Raw genomic sequence first — 16,894 nt, forward strand, 5'->3', positions numbered from 1 at the left:
GCCGGTGCGGGCGGCCGGGCCCGGGTGGTGTCAGCCCTGCAAATGATAAATCGTTTGACAGGAGGCTGTGGGAGCGGGGAGAAGTTAGGACGTGTTGCCTGCTGGAGCTTTGACGGGCTGTCCGTAACCGGAGGGAGGAGAGAGGTCGGGTTTGATTTCACCCGGCGCGGGCAATCGTGAGCTCTGGTCCTCCTCATCAGCAGAGGGGTTGAAACGGTTATAGAGGAAAATAAAGCTGGCGAACTACCACACGTTTTCTATTCAAAGCACTTGACTCCACTAGAAAGGGGAGAAATAAAGCTAAATATTGCAAAGAAACTGAAGTTTGCCCTGTCAAGACAGAGGTTATAAGTTGATTACTTGCAGACAACATTTTATGTGGCACTTTGAAAAGGGAGAGCGAGCGTGAAGGCCTCCCAAGCTCTTCATATCCAATCAGATCAAGAAGTGGAAATAGGAAACCCTCAAAAAGTTAGGACCGCTGCACCCCAAAGCTGATCTTTAAATGATGGAATCCTTTTGCAAAGGAATGCCTTAGTTCCTCTATTAATTTTCTGGGCATTTTGCTTTTAGGATTAGGTGCTTGGGTCTCATTGCCTGTTGTTTTTTTGTTTTTTTTTTTTTTTTTGTACATAGGTAAGGTTTGGAAACTTCTTTTAAGAAGTAAAGTACAGAAGTTCATGAAAGTTCTGGTTCCAGCAGCCTGCCTCTAAATATTCCGGCCAGAAGAATTCCGGCCAAACTGCAGGAGTTGGCAACAATGCAAATGCTAACCTGAAGTGGCTGACCTTGTCAGCCCTGGTAAACTGGCAGATCCGTCTGTGGTGGGCACTGCTTTAAATACATCTGGTTTTAAACTACACCTGCAGATCGGTTAAAAGAGGATTTAAAACTGTTTGTGTCTGGAGTGCATCAGCTTGTGCTGCTGGCATTTCTGCAGTGACATAAACAATTACTCAAGCAGCAGACCATTGTATCAAAGCCTGTGGGTCAGGAGAGTGTAGAATATATGGTTAGCAGAATGTGCTGAGGAGTAGGTACAGTCGAGGCGCAGATGCGCATTGCAGAAACAACAAAACCCCTTAAATAATGGTAGTGCCTGTGTCAGAAGGATTTAGTGCTCGCTGTAATCTGCAGCACACACGGGCAGCTTTCCAGGAAGAGTAGTTGTAAGTCAGAGGAAGATCTTGCAGAACTGATCTTGACGTTATGTGTGAATGAGCTATCAGATGTTTGTGACGTTACACTGAAACAGAAAACATGGTGCTCTAACCTCAAGACGTTCCTTTTCCTGTCTCTCTAAAATGTGGGAAAAAAAATTGTCAAAAAATTGTCTGCCAGTTAAGCACTGCTGACAGCCGCAGCGTTGGACTTTTTCTTGACACTTAAACAAATAAACAAAGAAGAAAACTCCCATCTCCTTGGCTGCAAGCTCGCTATGATAGAAATACAATTATCTGAAGCCCTCCTGTAACCAGAGATCGAACCAAGGGTTGTGCCGCAGGGGCTGCTACTCTGAGACGAAGTGGTTGACGAAAAGCCATTTCGCTTCTCAGTCAGCTGAGAGGGTGTCTGAAATGGTCCAAATGCTGTCACAAGAGTGTGTCTAACTCACCACCAACCTCACTCTGCTTGAAGGAGCAGCGAGGGCTCTTGATTGGTGATAAGCTAATTGGCTTCAACTGAAAAAGAAGGGACAGCCTCACCCTACCTGTTACTAGCACAGGACTTCGAGCACTTCGTAAAATAATAAGAGTGGGTTTAAATGTAGCTGGCAGGAGTTGAATCTGGCTGAAATCTCCACAAAGTAGCCATGTAGACGTAGTTTAAATGCATCCTGCTTTACAAAAATGCTGGTGAAATTGCTGGGAAGTATTACACTGCAGGCCAGGGTGTGCACAGGTGCAGAGCAGAGCTCTGAAACGGGGAACGATAGGCGAGCTGTATTGAATGTGGTAACAACTGCCGGGCTAGGTTTAGGATTGATGCCAGGAGGGTCTCTCTGGACTGTCTTTGTACCTGGGATTTCGAGGGTGCTGCATTCCCCACGTTTAAAGCTGGTTCAGTTCGGCAGAGGTGAAGGAGCGTCAGGGTTTTGCGAGTTTGTCATTTACGCTGATGTTTCAGTTTGTAAAAGCCATGGGCTCACGATCATGTTAATGTCTGTCTGTCACCCGTTTGAAGAGACATTCAGTTAGGAGGGAGAGTGCCGGGAAGGAGGTCGGACACCGTTCTGGACACCTTGTGTTCGCAGGCAGTTCCCCACTCAGCATGGAGGCTTGTCTTTCTTAGCAGATAATCCTCCTGACCGAGGCTCTGCCAGAGCTGGCCTGGGCTGCCTTATCACTCAGACTGGTAACAGACCCTGTCGGCCCTGGCCCTTGCACTGGGAAGGCGGGAGCTCAGGGTAGCTGACGTTAAACAGCGAACAGTCCTAGCTCGGTAGGGGCACCCTTCCGAAAACCAGACAGATAAGCTTCAAGCTGCCGTTGGACGCATAGCAGCCAGATCACCACTAGAAAGAAGTTAGCAGATGATGTTAGCGCTCGATACACAGTGTAGAGCAGCGTGGCCGTGGTGTGGATTGGAAATGTACAGTGTGAAATGTGCTGTGTCTTATGTAATGACTGAGGGGGACAGCGGTGGGGGCATTCTGCTGGAGACAGTATGCAGATGTAATCTGGGAAATAACCCCCTTCAGAAGAAAGCGTAGTGTGCCTGAAAATTCTTCTAAAGGGAAGGGGCCCCATGGTTTGCTTTTAACCACTGGTCTCATTGGAAATTCTTCTCTCATTGTCCTGTAGCGCTGCAGTGGCAGAATGTGGGTTTTCTAAAGTGAAGTTAGTATAATCAAAACAACCTCACGTACATACATGCAGCAAACCATACTCCTCTGGCTTAACAGAACCAGGGACAAAACATACCTGTGGTCACCATCCCAGTCAACACTCCACTGGCAATAGCAGGCACTAGTAGCAGAAAACAAGCCCAGCCTTACTCTGTGTGATCTAGGTATCAAAGCAGATGGGTGCCGTCCATAGGATTGTTGAAATAGTTTCTCTTCTGACTCATATTTGCAGGCTGGTCGTGGCATTGGCATTTTAATTCTTATTAAATCAGGACAAGACTAAACATATAAACCAATGGGAGTCAAACACACTAAACCAATTAGAATAAGCAGGAGAAACTTTGGCATGGCAATTGAAAACAGCAGAAGCAAAGAACTAAATGTAAGATGGAAAAACAGTCTTTGGATAGTCACAACAGCAATAGTTCTTCACTTTAACTTGAGAGAAGAGGCCACAGTCCAAATCCTGGAGACCTGTGGTTGTTAGGGTGTTCAGAGTTTTCCCTCAGGTAGGGAGGAGAACGAAGCGCTCTGCTTCCAGTCCCCTGCCGTAAGGACTGTGGTGAGTAGTGATTTTGAGCAGCACTGCTGGACAGAAAGCTCTCCACACGAGCAGGGAGACACGGCCGAGAAAGTGCTGAGCTCCAGTGTGGTGCGTTGCCAGACTGGGGCAGGCAGCGGTGACAACTGCGCACCCACAGTTCACATCTCCGGGTGGCCTAATGGACACAGCGCCGCACTGTCGCTACCCAAGCACCGTCTCTGGCAGTGCCACACGGCTGTGGTGGTGAGCCAAAGAAAACGGCTCATGGGAAATGTCCGTGGTCCAGAGCTCTGCCTGTACTTTCTTTTTTGAAGTGCAATATACATTCAGGACAAGAATTTCAGGCTTTTTTGTTTGTTTGTTTTGGGAGTATGGAAAGGAATATTTTTTGTGATTCCTCTGAGCGAGCAGAGAAAGTCTCACAGAGGGTTTAGTTTTCTTCCCTGCTTCGTTTCCAGGTCTTTCACACATGTTCTCATTTCCACCATTTCTCATGCATGCACAGTCACCACATTTTAATATTTTTTCTTGCTTTAATGTTTTTTTCTGCTCTTCAGCTTCTTCTCGCAGCAGAGAAGAGCCTTCTAGAATCCTTCAAATCCAGTTCGTTTGTGTTTTTGTTTTTATCTGCAGTGCTTCCCCTGCAGCAGCCACTCCTCGTTCGAGTCAAGCTGCCATTACCAGCAGCATGGGAAAGCACAACTGCGGAGGAATACAAGCTTAGTCCAGTTGAGGAAATCAGTCTTTTGGATCCAGAGAAAGGCATCAAAGCATGAGAGAATGTGTCATCTGCAAAATGTTTAGTTTATGTAAGAGTGAAAAATCTGGGCTTGATTTCAGAGCCTGTACTATTCCCTTGTCTTCTCTGACCCAGCGAAGTTTGGGTGTACAGTCAGCGCAGGATGCGCAGTCTCGGGGTTTTGTTGTTCTGCCCTGGTTTCAGAGGACCTAAATCTGATGTAGAAAAACTCTCCTTTGCCTCTCCTGCCTGGCAGGAAGAAAGTTGTCTCTTGGAGGCCCAAAAAGAAAAAACGGGATAAAAATCAAGTAGATTAAGTCCTCAGTCACGTGGTTCAGTAAGAAATCTGTGTTCTGTTTGTGTACAGCTTTTGAATACCTGTAGTGGCCCAGACACTGCTCATCTGATGTGGGGCTGATCCAAGCCCGTTCCTGTCAGAGGAAGCTTTTCGCTGCTGTCAACTGTCCTTAAGCTGTCACACCCCCCCTCCCCCCCCGCCCCGCAAAATCGGAGTGATCGATTTCCGGGTGAGACACAGTTCAGTGGTGCTTGTCGCTGCTGTCAACTGTCCTTAAGCTGTCACCCCCCCCCTCCCCCCCGCCCCCGCAAAATCGGAGTGATCGATTTCCGGGTGAGACACAGTTCAGTGGTTTAGTGTGGTAGAAGTATTTGGTGTTACAGACCTGAAAAGCTTCCAGCAAAGTTCCTCCAACAAAAAATGGCAAAATATTGAAGCAGGAAAAAGGAGGGAAAATGTCTAGTTGGGTGTTTGTAAATTAACATGCAATAACTAGGACACGGCCACCAGTGACGTTTTTAACCGATTACAAGAGCTGCATTTGCAACCAAGGTTATGAACCCCAAGGGAGACAGTGCCCCATTGATCCCGGCTGGCACCTCCTGAAAGACACTGTTGTTAGTGAGCAGAGGATGCTGTGGGTCCTCTCTGGAAGGACTGGTGGTGCTGGAACACCTGCTCAAAGCTTGTCTTTGGCTCTTGGCCATGACAAATTTTTTTTCTCCCCTTCCTCAAAGGAAATGTGGAAGTTTTAAAAGTCTTGGGAAATATGAATGTGAAACTGGTCACACAATGTCTTTCAATTTCAGCACAACAGAAGTGTTGCTTTCTGGATTCTGTTTAATAGAATCCTCTCTGCCCTTTCCTGTGGTGCCTTCGTTTTGTGTCCAAAGCTGCTGCATGCTGTAATTGGGAGCTGTCTGTCCTTCCAGAAGCAATTCCATTTCAGCAGTAACCAATAGGACTCCTGTTTTTCAGGCTCGTTTGTCTCGTTCCGTTCTAATAGTATGTATGCAGTAGTGCTTTTGAGCTAAAGAACAGCCCTTGTGGTGCCATGGTCAGGCTGTACTACGAGTGCCGTAGCTGAAGTGCTTTGGCTTCCCAGTAACCACGGGGTAGCACTACTGGTCCTGCTGTGCATTTGGAAAACATTTTGGAGCTGGAGGAGGCATAAAGGGGCAGTTTGCTTTGTAAAAAGGTAAAGAGAAATTGGAGCGAGGTCTTTAAAGGTGCAAAAATACTAGGAAAGACCTAAGATTTTCCTACAGAATGTGTGAAGAGTCTGAGGAGTTGAGGTTGAGATAAAGGCAGGGAAGCTACCGTCCTACCAGGACAGCTCCCCAGCTATCCCGAGACCCTCTGTTCTGCTGCTGCTGCTGCTGCTGGCTCTGGCTGCCTGCTTGCTCCTTGCAGTTCTCACATGGCTGCCTGGCAAGGTTCAGGGAAAACCTCTGCCGTCTTCTCCCAGCACCAGCATTTTGGAAGATACGGCACCCAGTGAATCCTCTACTTCCTCCTCCTTCCCCTGAATGAGTTCCCAGCTGTCTGCTTCAGTTCCTACCAGCTGCTCGTGGCTGGGCTGTTGAAGTTTGCAGATTGCTTTGAGATCCTTCAAGATGAAAGGTTCCACTTAAGTGAGATCATTATCACCCTCTACGTTTCTCCACTCCCTGTTCTCAGCTCAAGCTTCTTGTCTCATCTCAACTTGGGGTCCAGCGCAGTACTCAACATTCCCGCCTTGCAGCAGCACAAAGCTTCCACACAGATTTCAGCTTCCAGTCCTTGAGTCGTTTGACGCCTCTCAGAGTACTTTAGAGCTGAAGGTTAAATATATGTATTTTCCTGAGCCAACGCCAAAATACTCGGCACTTGCCACACTGAGATCCTCCTTCTGCCTTCATGTCTGACTTTGTGTTACTCTGTGTGCTTCAGGAGACTGTGTAGTTCTCTTCCTCCCACTTCTGAAGTACTTACTCACTCTAGGAGGCATTCCAGCTACAGCGCTGCTCTGTGATCCTTAGCCTGTGTTCTTACAGCCGTACTTTGTTCACGTTCTTGTGGTTAAACTGTAAGCCTGTCAGGGCAGAGATTCACTCCTGTCTGGTGCAGGGAACTCGTGGAGTGGAACCCTGACAGGGCTTCAGCGGGCTCACTTGGTTCAGAGGCTCAGCAGTGTGGGTTTGCAGAGGGGAACCCCATTCTTCTCCAGCTGCACATCTAGCTGTCGTCTTCATCTTCTGTATTCTAGCCAACTAAGAAGAGAGTCTTTTCACTGTAGAGTATCTGTGTGTATTTATTCCCACTGTCCTTCACAGTCCAGTGAAATTTCCCTCTTTCCTGTGAAAGTGAGGTAATCTCAAACCTGTGTTTACGGTACCGCAGTCATTTCCATGGCAGTAGACTATGATATCATCAGTCAGGGATTACGCCTTTCCTATGTGCGCCGGCAATTAAAACTTATGGTTTGTGAGATAAAACTAGTGTTTACCAAGCTTTTAGGTTTAGTCCATATGAGGCAGGGAAACTATTGCTTAATTCTCTAGAGAGTTTACATGGGTAATGGAGAAAATTAACCCAGAAACATTTTGATCCTAGCAGGTGATAAGTTTTTGGGGGTATATTTTCCTAATGGGAGAAGAAAATCGGTCCCTCCATCTTGTGTTCTCTTGCCTGGCAAAGAACACTTGTCTGAAACACCGTGGTGCTCATTATTTTGTTATTCAGAACTACTTAAATGCTTGAGTTAAAGTCTCACAATTTTCTAGTCTCATTAGACTGGCATTTTCCCCTTTGGAGGTCAGTAAGCTATTATGCACTACCCACAAAGGTAGAACAGCATGGTTATCAGTCTTTGCATCTCTTTAATGGGTGCCCTGCTTGCCAGCTATCAGTAGCTGCATCTCTTTGTTGAACCTTCCTAGGTATGTGCACGCTTTCTCATGGGCTGGTGACAGCAGAGGCCGGTTTCAACACTGACAGGAAAAGAAAATTCATTCATTTAAAATGTAGTGTCTGGTGTTTTAGGAGTTGCTAATGCTGCAAGATGAAAGTGGTGGATTCACAACACAGTTTGTTTCATCCCTTCAAATACTTTAGAATTTCTAAGCCAAGGAAGTAGACTTTTCTGAGCAAGAGTGCAGAGAAAGGGAAAAGAGAGTAGATAAAAGTTTACAGAGAAAGAACATCACCAGTCTAGGTACTGTGACACGAGACAAAGCTTGTAGCCAATTTTTTGGTGATGTAGTTTAAGTACAGAAATACCCTACAGGTGTCCACATTTCAGCCTATCTGCTTCCCACGTAACAGAAATGACCTGTTTAAATGACCTGGGTCAGAACGTGAAAAGTAAACCTCCAGATGGTGTGCCCTCATTACTTACGAGACTCGCCTGTGTCTGGTTTCACAGCAAGTCAAGGATGCGAACAGAGATCTCCCTGAAATTATTGCCATGGTAGTAACTACAGCAGAAGGAAACTGCTTTTCCCCCTGATGTTCCTGGAAACGGAACAAGGCTGGAATGAAACAAAAGGCAGAATTATTGTGTGTAGGGTTTGGAGGTGGGGTTTGCTAGTGCCGTAACAGAGCTGGCCTGTAGTTACTGAGAGTAAAGTCGGAGGATGTCGCAGCAGCCCCCTGAGTGTGCAGCTTCCCCATCACTCAGCGTTCCTGCAAAGCCTTCGGCTGTCTCTGGGAAACCTGGTGACACCTCCGTCTGCACAGCACACGGAGTTGGGAAATAATAGCATTATCATCGGGACAGATGCTGTTGGGAGAAAAGCTTGTTTACCAATTGTCCAACATCAACAGCAGGAGTGAGGGGTTTGTGTTCATTTCTGCTGCAGAAAGATGGTGTTTTAGCTCAGCAACATACAATAGCATATGGCCGTGGCTTCATGTTATAACTCCCACTTCACCGAGAGCACAACTGTTGCCTTTTGCTGTCTGTAGGGTTCTTGGACATCTGTGCAGTTCCAAGTAAACAGCATGAGAAACAGTGATACTGGGCATTGGCACTGTCGTTCTTCGGGGTAGTCCTTGGGCTTCTGCTCTGTCCCAACAGTACAGACTGAGTATGATGGTGCGTTATGGATGTACCTATAATTTCTTGCTCCAATGAACACTCTTTTACCATGTAACTCCACAGTTTTGTATTATTGTGGTTGTTGTCCCTGGTATTACTGGGAATTCTTTCTGACTATTTGAAATAAGTCATCTCTCGCCTTTTCAGCCTGGAGGAGTCCACCATACAAGATTCACTGCAGTCAGAGGGGAAATTATCTAAAGGAACTCCTTTGAAAATACTTGTCGCAATGAACAGTTGCTAGGCACCATATTTTACCCCAACGCTGAGAATATTGTATTTTCTTCCCCTTTATGAGCTACAGAATGATATGATTAATAGTTTGGTTCCGTCTTGTTAATGAATTACTTGCTGGCTGTCCTGGTAATGGAAATAACCATTTTCCGAGATACATTTCTAGGCATAAACATCTTTGGGTGAATTTTAGTACTCGTGACAGTAAAGAGCTGCTGGCACAAATCAAAAGCTGCAAAAATCATCCAGAGTCGATGGTAACAAATTTGTGTGAAAACACTCTGGGCAGGCATATATATGCTGCTGCCTGCAGGAGCTGTCTGAGCTGTTCTTTCCAGAGGAGCTTACCAGCAAGGTTTTGTGTGCTCCGTTGTTAGCCCCTGTATCAAGCCACAGCAAGTTCTTCGATGCTGACATCCCTGGTTTCTTCCAAGCCTAGTACCATGCACTTTGAGTCTGAAGAAAACACAAAATGATTTTTCACTAGTGTGTTGCCTAAGCAGGAGCAGCTTTATGGAGCACGTTGATCTTTGTGGCAGCTAACTATAAAATAAGCAGTTGGTAATGTTCACAAATATATCAGCTGTGTGTCAGCTCTCTTCTGCGTTTATCATTTCTTCTTTCCATTTCTGACCACAGGCAATTTCTTGTCCCTTTTTCCTGTACTAGATCGATAGCGTGTCATCCCTGAACCGTCTGTCATAGAATCACAGGACGGTTTGGGTCGGAAGGGACCTTAAAGATCACCTAGTTCCAACCCGCTGCCACGGGTAAGAACACCTTCCAATAGAGCAGATCGCTCAAAGCCCCATCCAAGCTGACCCTCAATACTTCCAGCGATGGGGCATCCACAGCTTCTCTGGGCAACCCGTTCCAGTGCCTCACCACCCTCCTGGTGAAGAATTTCTTGCTAATATCTAACCTAGATCTACCTTCTTCAGTTTAAAACCATTACTCCGTGTCCGATCACTACAATTTCCCCTTATTTGCCTCTGCCTCTTCTTGTTGTCTTTCTACAGCACATTCTTACAGTGCCCTTCTTTTCTGGAGTGCTCTTTTCCTGCCTCTCATCTTTCAAAAAATGACTTTTGCTTCCAAAGAATCATCATTCCTTTTTGCTAATTCATTCCATCCATCACTCGCTATACTTGCTGTCCTCTCTCAGATCCTGTTTATACAAAATACATAAACCTCAACAGTATAAACAGCAGCAAAAGAATTTGTGTTGGTCAGAGCTGAAAATAATGGATGGGGAGGAATAGCAAAGACAGGTCCAGTTCAGTACTGCCATGGAAAGAGGCATTTTCCATGTTCTCAGCTGTTGTGAGGGTGAATCTGTGCCTAAGTGTCTGATCCGCTGGTGTTATTCATTGGGAATATCCTAGTAGTATTGCTCCATCTTGTCTTTAATGATTATTGTTATTTCCCTCTTTTTTTTTTCCCAGAAGGAATAAAGTTAATATGTCCTGTTGGGAAAAAGCAGTTGGTGGTTTTGCTGGAGCTCATAGGGCACCCCACACACCCTGCGCATTCCTGTCTCTGCCCCACAAGCCTTCACCTCACGGTAATCCGAGATTTTAACAGATGCCTTTATAATTAGACTGAAGTTCAGGTGATAAAGCTTTTTTATCAGTGAATCAAGAGTAAGATAGATTCAAAGTCCAAACTTGTCTAGTGGAGGCACTGTGACTTTAGCCCCAAGTACTGTTTCGGTTGTACTTTTCGTTTGTGACCCATATGAAGTCGATACAAGTTCCGTACTGGTAGACTTGATGAAAAGTATCATACCTGCCAAAATTACCGTCCTGGGTATGAGCTGTTAGAACAACCTCTTCGTGAAGAGAAATGTTACTCTCTGGACTGCACTGAACTTTGTCTTGATGACGATGCAGTTGGACATGTCTGTGGCGATGCCCTTACCGTTGTAGGAGATAAAGTTCAATATACTTGTGTGCCAAACGCCAGCACTTAATGGTGTGTGGAGGGGCCCTTTTTTATTCTTTCAATAGAATGAAAGCCTGGAAAAGACTGACAATGGGATTTGTAGGGCGCTCGGTAGGTGCTCTGTTTTGTGCACCGTAGTACAGCAGAAGCACAGGTTACTGCATTGAGTTACCAGTATGTAAAAAATCGTGACAACAAGAACAAGGACCCAGTGGCCTATCCGCTCAACCAAATTATTTCCACTTTGTTCATTGTTGTCTGATAAATCCCTTCTTTAAGAGGTAGAGAAAAGATTAATGTTCACATATGTCTTGTTTATCTTCATCTGTCCATGGGCATGTGGAGATCACTCTTTGCCTGGGTTGCAAAGGTTGTTTGGTTTTGTGTTGATATTTTTGCTGGTATTTCACCATGATACAGTGTTCTGTTCTGTTCGTCATCGGATCTGTAGGCAGCCTTCCTCACTGCCAGGGGAGCACAGCATGTTTCAGAGACAGGCTATTCCAACATCGCCATCAGATTGCCTTGAAAATAATTATGTAACTGCTCTTCCAAAAATAATATAATCGAGAGACATCAATGGAAGACAACGTGGGTGGCAAATAGAGTTAGGGAGTAGTAATTTTGAAAATTTCCACAGTCTTTCTTAAATACAAAACAGACGTTTGGTAAGAATGATGGAATGTTTGCTGAGACTTAAATATTTGAAGAGAGATTCATATTTGGGTTGGGGATTTGGGGGGTTTTTTGGGGGAAAAAAACTCTTCAGAGCTTCAAGTTCAGATTAAAGGTTCCACAGATTATGAATTCATCAGTGTTGTGCCCACCCTCTCCCAAAAGATAATTGCTACCAATGTGAGGAAGAGTTACAGGTGTGTTGTTTTATGAGAAAGCTTTTGACTTGTGGCAGTTAGTCCAAGAATTAATGTCATTGTGTTGAAGGTTTCTTACCCTGAACACAATTTAAGAGTTTTGGTCTCCTGGTGGTACCATCATTTCACTGCAGGGTAGTTCAGTGTGTGCTACTGCAGGTGCTTTGCGACAGACGTATGGATGCCGCTGCCTTTGTTTCACCTTTTAATATCTAGGGGAGTAAAATTTGTTTTGTGCAGAGGGTCAGCAGAAGGGTTCATCAAGTTCCTGAAGAGCTGTGGACAGCTGCTCTCATTCAGTGTATTATGAGTTTCGCTCGTTTTAAATCGAGGTTGTGATTGCATCTCTAAGAGGGCATCAGTTTTGGGGCCCTCCTGCCTGTAGTCTCAGCCGTTCGTGTAATCTTCTCATCTGCTAGAGGTTTCCAGCAGCTGGTTTGTTTCAGTTCCACTGTTTACCTGTTCAGTAATGAGATCTACAAAACAATGTCTTTTAAGAAAACAAACATATATTTGTGTTTGATAAAATACCTGTTTTCCCTGATGGCGAAACTGGTTGAAGAGGTTCCTGCTGCTCTCACCAACGGGTTTAAAAAGCAGGCACTGCACAATGCTGGGGTGGAGCGTCGGCACTTACTCCACGACCGTGCTTCAGCCCTGTCCTGCGAAGGGGCTGCTCCTTCAGCACCATTTGTTTTACCTGGTCCCAGTTTGGGTGATGCTTCTACACTGTCAGAAGCAGGAGAGCACCCAGACCATGAGGCAGCCAAGCCACAGCCAGTTTGTTGAATTGTCAGGACAGTTAAATGTTTTTAAAGAAAACTTTGCCATGTTCAGGCACACAGACAGAAGAAAAATAGAGATTTTCTATGATGTTAAATGTCCCTCAACGATTTTGTCGGTCATTAAAGACCTGAAGTGAGACTAAGAACCTAGAACCATGCAGCCCTGTACTGACCCAGGGTGGCGTTATCGAAGCTCCTGAGGGAGTCTCTGTTGCATCTTGGAAGGTTTTACCTTCCAATAACATGTTTTAGTGGATAATTAAAAGGGATGAAAGCATGAACGAGTCAAGGACATCAGATTTTGAAAAGAGTTGTGGTCTTTTTGTCTCCATGCTGTGGATACTTTCCCATAGCACATCTTCAAATCTTTAAAAATGAAGCTAGACAAAACAGACCAAGGATAAACCAAGATGTTAAGCCAGATCCAAAAGAGGTCTGAGACTTTTTCACCACAATATTGTACAAATATTCCTAGTTGGAGACAAGGGCTGTTCTCTCCTTTGTATTTATTCATTTCTGAGAGCCATGAAAGCGCAGTCAATTTTCTGTACTAGACAGTGGCTACACCTACTCTAATCTCGCTGGGATTTTCCCCATTCTAGGGAAATCCCAGGAGGGGAGAAAGAGCCGGTTTTGCTCAGTGACTCAGAGAGAACAGCATCAAAGCCAAGTGCTAGCCCTTTACATTATGCTCTGTTTTATTAAGACACTTTCAGATGTATTATCTCTCCTACTGTGTCAATACCCCTGATTACCTTCTCTGTTCTTCAGGAGTAAAAAAGGCAGTCTGAATGTTTCTTTTCATACCGTGTAACTGATAGTCATCTTCCATAATGTGACACCTAACCAAACATAGAACTTCTCTTCCCCTCCAAGATGAGAATATCTTTTTTCTTTTTTTAGAGAAGAATATTGATGTACTTTCGATTTTCCTTTCTCGTGCATGTTTCTCGGAAATGTGCTGATACTTGGTGCTTTTCTTCAATGAGCTCAGTGTACTGTGCTGCTTAATTAAACCTCAGCTACGCAGCCTTCGGTGTTTCCAGCGTACAAAGTAGAACCAAGTCAAAGGTTCAACGTTCCAAAATGACCCTGGGAACAGAAGTGTTTTGAATTAGGAAGATCACTGAGCAGTGAAAGCAGTGCAAGAGGCAGTGGGGGGATGCTATGGAGGAGAGGGCGTGGGTTTCCATCTCCTTAAGCTGAGTAATAACACATCTTGCTAGTACGTTCAGGGGCTGAAAACAATGGACAGGCACTGGTGCGGTGTCAAGAATTGGAAGCAACCTATGGTTAATATCAGGATTAATTTATGCAAATGCCTCTAATAGACATCTCTCCCTTTCCCCTCCTCCTTTCTTCAGCTTTTCTGGCTCTGAATACGATCTAGTCACTGCTTAGGTGGGAACTTTCCAAGAAAACCCGGAATACCAGGGCAAGGGGCGTCAGTGACTCAGTGAGTAGCGCTTTCAGCTCTGATTCAGTGATTCAACGCAGCAGTGAAGGGTTCTGTGTTCTGTTCTGTTTCTAACACCATCCTGCCGAAGGCATGTCCGTCTAAAAGACAAAGGCGGAGCAGCTCTAGCCTTTAAGGAAGCTTGTGGCTGCGCTTACTGGAAGAGAGGGTTGAAGTTGCTGCAATGGTGAAATTCTTGTGTGTGTGTTTCTATTCATCCCAAACCTCTGAAACGTAAATGGATGTACAATTCTTCATTTCCCATGAACGAAGGTGGGCAGCATTGCTGGGTGCTTTACAGTTCAGTATCATATTGTAAAAAGGAAGCTGGAGTTCTGAGGGATTGTATTTCTTTATTTGTAATGTCCAGAGTATTACAGGACCCTTCAGTCTGAAGCTTCCTCTAGAAAGAGGATTCAGTAGTACAGTGCACAATTTGCAAAACATACTATCTAGTAATTTTATTTCCCATCTAGTACGTGTTGGGGGTCTTCATGTGTAATTTCTGGTTGTTCTTAAGACATGAGAATTCAGTCTCCCTTGTCCCTTTGTATCCTGTCTGAGCTGAGCAGAATCTGTCACGTAAGCGAAGAGGAGTGTTGGGTAGCAAACCCTGAAATTAGGGGTTTGGGGTCGGTGTTTTCCAATTATGTGAAAGTTGTAAATGGCTTTACGAGGCGTTTTATGTAACAATTTTGAAAACTCGTGTGACAGCTTTTCTAATTAACTTATTTAGCCTAGTTTTGGAGTAACATTAGCTGTTTCATCACTTTTGGGCTATTTTGAGTACTCTTTGTGGCACCATCAATACACCAAGAATTTATAGGGTTCCTTAATCATACAGATTACTCATCATTGCCTGCTCATAACAGAAGTCTGAAATGCTCATTAGAATTGTCTGATGTGAATCAGAAGTTACAGTTGCAGAATTAAATGACAAGAGATTAGCATTGTATTAGCAACAAAATAATTCTTGAATACCTGTTTCAGTGAAAGTGAAACCTCCAGGCTTACACGTAGATCAGCACTCTGAACGTGTTTAATGTGGGAAATAACAATGGGTGTCTGGAGGGGAGGACTGGTCCGGAAGGGTTGGTGATCTCGTCTGAAATGCCGTAAGCTGGTGGGGGGTGTGTGTGTGCGCGTTTACACTGAGCTATAGAACTCGCTACTCGTTCTTGCCCACTCTGTTAGCCTAGTTTTAAAACTGGCTCATTAGAAATCACTCTTCCAGCTTGATCCTGTGCCTTGTACCTTTCCATCAACACAATCAAAAAGGTCGTTTTCTGCCTTCAACACACTGTTCAATTCCCACAGGCAGTCATTATGCCACGCTGCTTGAAACACCGAGGCCCAGATTCTCATCTCCCCCAGCCTGCTTTTTCACCAGCACAATTACGATGCTTCCACTGGAGTTGTGTGTTGGTGCCAACAGAACTAAGAGAAGAATCAAGTCGTGATCTGGTCGCTGTTAGAACAGGAATGTGTATGGCTGAATGTTCTTCTTGACAATGAACTCAGAGCAGCGCTCTGAGCAGATGTCTGCTCTGGTGTTGCAGTTGTTAATCTTTGTCTAAGAATATATTAGCTTTTTGTGGAAACAAATTCTATTTAGAATAAGCTATAATCTCTGAAAAACACCCTAAGGAAGGAAAATTAATTGAGACTTGATAGCATTTTCACAGCGCAGAGCTTAACTGAGAAGCCAGTGTGAGCCTGTGGATTGAGCTGATCTCTATTTTTGGTTTTGCCACTGGCTTCTTGGCTGATCCGAGGCACAGAAAGGCAAAATGATTTGCCTAAGTTTCACACCCACGAAACAGGAATAATGATGTTGTTCTGCTTTTTAAAGTGTAGTGAGATCTGTGGATGAAAGGAATTATGCAAGAATTATACCTGCTATTACTGCTCCTTACCAAGGCTGGGTGAAACAGCTCCTCTCTGCTGCATGGCTCGTGATGTTAGCAGTGTGCTTGTGGTGCCCTGCACCAGCTGAGCAGGAGCATCCTCAGCTCGGTGTTGTGGCCACGTTCTCTGGGCCACAGCCATCACTGCGTTGGCTTCCAGCGCTGAAAACAGCAATGAATTCCAGATGTTACTGTTAGCAAACATTATTTATCTACACTCATTGCACCTTGTTCCCTGAGACCTTACAGACATTTCCCCAGAGAACGTTCCCTGCTCTGCCTCTCTGGCAATGAAACGAGTGCCTTTGGGGGTGGGTGGGGGTGGGGGTGTGTGTGAGCCATCTAGGGTTTCTCTGAGGGTACCCACACAAAACAAACATGCTGGCTGGGTACCATACCCTTACACGAAAATCTGGGGGGCTCGGTTAGCAAGCATCCCTGCTTAGAGTCTGCATCCCTACCTGTGTCTCTTGGGAAGCTGTAACTACCGATGAAGCACAGACCTGTCACAGCTCCTTCAAAGCAAAGATCTTAATTTCTCGGAGTTCAGGACTTGTTTGGCTTTGCTTGTTTTTCCTGAGACTTTACAGTACAGCAGGCTGTGCTCTGTCATCAGCTCTGTAAGATTTTGCAAGCCCCACTGTGCCCCAGGGTGCACTCGGACAGTGATGTGCATGGGCTCTCCATGGCCTTTGCCAAAAGCCCGCTGCAGTGGTCTGCTAGAGCAGGAACCTGTCACCTTTTTTCTGAATTGAGGGCTGGGAATTTTGAAGCTGTTACAAGACTTACTGGTAAAATAATGTTGTAAATTGATGAGGAGAGCTGATGTTAGCCTGGTCCTTACTGGGGCTGGTTCCTGTGTGTTCTTTGGGGCTCCCCTTCCCCACTCTCCCCTTCCTTCCCATAGGCGTTTGGAAACTTATCTGTGCTGTCCCTCGTCGACTGAACAGTGCATCGTAGGAACCCTACCTGCCATGCTTATGAACTACTTTCTAGCGTAGGAGATAGAAGGGATTGTGCTTTTAAACCTGGTGCCTGCAATGCAGAGATTTTGGTGATGTGAGTGTTGTAAACACAGCTCTGAGTTACGTATTTTAACAGAAGTGGCAAAAGTAAGGTAGCATTTGAAGAAATGCTTCCACTTAGTCTCGGTGGTGTCTTGCCTTCCTTTCGACTCTTGCTGGAG

The sequence above is a fragment of the Buceros rhinoceros genome, unplaced genomic scaffold, assembly GCF_000710305.1.
Source record: "Buceros rhinoceros silvestris isolate BGI_N320 unplaced genomic scaffold, ASM71030v1 scaffold19209, whole genome shotgun sequence".
Classification (NCBI taxonomy): domain Eukaryota; kingdom Metazoa; phylum Chordata; class Aves; order Bucerotiformes; family Bucerotidae; genus Buceros; species Buceros rhinoceros.